A 3972-nucleotide genomic window follows, 5' to 3' on the forward strand; every position below is an offset into this window, starting at 1 on the left:
GTCTCACTATGCAACTTTGGCTGGCCTAGAATTCACTATCTGGACCAGGCTGGTCTCAAGCTCTGTCTCCTGAATGCTAGGATTAAAGGCGTGCACCATCGTGTCTGACTTTGAATTCTTTTAACACAGAAATCACTAATGAAAGACTGAGGCTCAGTAGTAGAGTACTTGATCCTGATGCATGAGGTTCTAGATTCAATCTCCAGCATTTTTTTTAAAAAAGATTTATTTGGCCGGGCAGTGGTGGTGCATGACTTTAATCCCAGCACTTGGGAGGCAGAAGCAGGTGAATTTCTGAGTTCGAGGCCAGCCTGGTCTACAGAGTGAGTTCCAGGACAGCCAGGGCTATAAGAGAAACCCTGCCTCGAAAAAAAAAAAAAAGATTTATTTATTTTATGTATGTGAGTACACTGTCTCTGTCTTCAGACACACCAGAAGAGGGCATCGGATCCCATTACAGATGGTTGTAAGCCGCCATGTGGTTGCTGGGAATTAAACTCAGGACTTCTGAGAGAACAGTCAGTCTTCCTCAGTCCTAAGCCATCTCTCCAGCCTCTCAACAATTTTTTTTTAAAAAACAAATCATTACCTAATATAACCTTTATTTTTTTAAAAAAAATCACATTTTGTAGAAAAAGATGTTTAATTCTACTTTTTGTTACCACTTTCCCACCTACTCCCTTGGTAATTATGGACATAACCAGCATTTAACAATTTGGTGTGCACTCTTTTAGCCTTTTTTTTTTTTAAATTCTTTTCCTTCCTTCCTTCCTCCTCCTTCTGCTTCTCCTTCGTTTTTTACGAGGCAAGGTGTATTAGTGACTTTTCCACGATGGCTGGGACAACATGGCAGCAGGCAGCAGACATGGCAATTTGGGCAACAAGCTGAACTCTCACATTTTGAACTTAAAACACCAAGAAGAAAGAGTAAATAGAGATGGTGGGAATCTTTATGGAGCTCAAAACCCGCCAGCCGCGAGGCCCTTCCTCCAAGGACGGAGCCGGTAACAGCGCCACCTGCTGGGTGTATAGGGGATATTCTCATTCAAACCTTTGCACATAGTCCTCGGTAGCCTAGAATTCACTGTACAGAGCCAAAGCTATCCTGAGCCACATGGCAAGAATCTGTCTCAAACGAACTAGTCTCTTCTCTCCAAATAAAAGACATTTGAGTGGGACTCTGTTTCACAAGAAATTTATTGGTTGATTACCATTGAGCCACATGTTGCCTTTTAGATACAATTGCTTAGTGAATTACCAACCTACTTCATAGTTCTATTATGCAGCTCATAATTCTCTCTTGCCCTTGTCCACAGAGCTGTTGAAAAGCACAGGGAGGGGTTAGAGAGATGGCTCAGCGGTTAAGAGCACTGGGGCTTCCACAAGCCTCCCCCTCCACCCACGCACCCACCCAGCAACAACATAGCTGCTTATTCCGGTTTGTAACTCCAGTCCCAGGGCTTCTGATACCCTCACACAGACATACAGGCACTCAGAATCAGATGAACATAAAATAATAATTGCTTATATATGGAAATTCTCGGTGTGTGAGCATTCCTCTACTCTGCCTAGAAAAACTTAAACAGAACAGGAAGTCAAGGCAATCTTAACAAGCTGATGCTGCCACCTAGTGGACACTGTTCTTTTTGTTCTTATTATAATTTGACTTTAGTTAACTAGACTACAAAATAATGGCTTATTTGTTTGGAACAGGGTTTCTTTATATAACAGCCCTGGCTGTCCTGTAACTCACTTTGTAGATCAGGCTGACCTCGAACTCTCAGAGATCTTCCTGCCTCTGCCTCTGGAGTGCTGGGACTCATGCCTGGGTCAGATAGTGGATTTTGTTATAATATTTTCATACATGTTTATCATGGTACTTTGCTTATGTTCATAGCCTATTATTCTCCTTTGACATCTTTCCCTTCCCTGTGACTCTTTCTAAAGAGTCTCTCTTTTGCCTCCATGATGGGTACGTGTGTATACATATATGTATCTATACACATAACTGCATATGTGTAAATGTATGCATATATATACTTTTTTTTCATTGCTGAAACAAAATATCTGACAGAAGCGACGTAAGAGAGGAAGAATTTTTATTTCCTGAGACAGGGTCTCACTATGTAGCCCTGGCTGGTCTGTAACTTGCTATGTAGCCCAGGCTGGCCTCAAATTTACACAGATGTATTTGCCTTTGCCTCCAAGGCCACTAAAGGCATGCACCACCATGGCCCACAGGATCAACGGTGTTGTCATTCAGGGTTCCTGAAGGTATAGTCCGTTGTGCCAGTACTGGGTGGCAGGAACCACAGAGGCAGCAGTGTGTGTCATAATTCCTCACTTGGCAACTGGACCAAGAAGCAAAACTCAGGCCAGAACCAGAGGTGAGTACAACCCTCAAGACCCACCCTCCACTGACCCACTAGCACCATCTAGGGTCCACATCCTAAAGACTCCACAACCTTCAAAACCAGCACAGCAGCTGGGAGCCAAATGTTCAAACACAGACACTTCATGTTTAAACCCTAACTGCATGTATGAGTGCATATACATAGCCATACACATGAGAGGAAACATGGAACATTTCTTTCTTCTTGTTGCCTTGGCTTGTTCCCCTGCATCTTCCTTTGGGCCTTTCATCCCCACACATAGACCTCTTTCTGCTCTCATGTCGTGTGTGTGCATGTGTGTGTATTTGTGTATATTACACATACATACATATATATTTAAATCTAAATTCTGTATATATGGAAAATATGTGATATCTGTCTTTCAGCAGCTAGCTTCTTTTCTTAACACAATGATCTTCATTTCTCCATGTCTTTCCTGAAAATGACATAATTTCATTTTTCCAGTAACTGAGTACAACTCCATTGTGTACATATCTTACCTTTGTTCGCCCACCCACCTACTGGTGGGCTTCTAGGCTGGCTTTATGTGCTGACTACTGTGAATATGCAATACACTCAGGGGACAAAGAGCAATACGTTTGGGGCTATGCTTGATATTCTTGTAGCAGTTTATGAAGAATGAAATGATATAAAAGCGTTTGGATCCAGGTAGAGGATGGACCCATAGTTGATAGACTTCCTGATTTTTATTATTTAAAATCCTCAGTGACTGGTAGTACAGGCATAGATAGTCTTGGTTTTCTTGCTTGATTGTTTTTGTTTATTTGTTTGTTTTTGATAAGGACACTGAATTACACAAGGCTTCTCTGGTTTAGCTTAAATCATTCAAGCAATAGATGACAGAGTCAAACTGAAGGACGCATGGCAGCAGGAAAGAAGGACCATGGCTAGTCCCCTGCATTCTGTTTGCCTGGGGAAAGATTAGGAAAGAGTGCCTGTGTAAAGCACATTCAGCAAACCAAGACACGGAACAGAAAACATCTGTGGTGTTCCTTGTCCCATTCATCTCATGCTATTTACCAGTCTCTTTGGAGCTAAAACAGGAAGTGAGAGCGTGACCTAAGGATCACTAACACGTTTCTGTCCCAGTATTTCTCAGAAGGACAGCAACACCCTGTGCTAAGTTTGTAAATGTTAGGTAGTGGTAGACAGAGATGGAATATTTGGTCAAACGTCCAAGTTGTTTCTATACAATGGGGTGTTCAACTCCAGTCACTTCTTTTTTTTTTCTTTTTCTTTTTTCTTTCTTTTTTTTTTTTTTTTTTTTTCCAGACAGGGTTTCTCTGTGTAGCCCTGGTTGTCCTGGAACTCACTCTGTAGACCAGGCTGGCCTTGAACTCAGAAATCCACCTGCCTCTGCCTACCAAGTGCTGGGATTAAAGGCATGCACCACCACTGCCCTGCCAGTCAGTTACCTCTGGCTTTGGAGTTCTGTGGAGTTCAAATATTTCCTTAAAATATTGACAATAGTTAGACTTCAAAGGAACGATTGGCATCCCTTTCTTAAAAAGAAAGAAAGAAAGAAAGAAAGAAAGAAAGAAAGAAAGAAAGAAAGAAA

This window comes from Grammomys surdaster, unplaced genomic scaffold (assembly GCF_004785775.1).
Source record: "Grammomys surdaster isolate TR1022 unplaced genomic scaffold, NIH_TR_1.0 554, whole genome shotgun sequence".
Lineage (NCBI taxonomy): Eukaryota > Metazoa > Chordata > Mammalia > Rodentia > Muridae > Grammomys > Grammomys surdaster.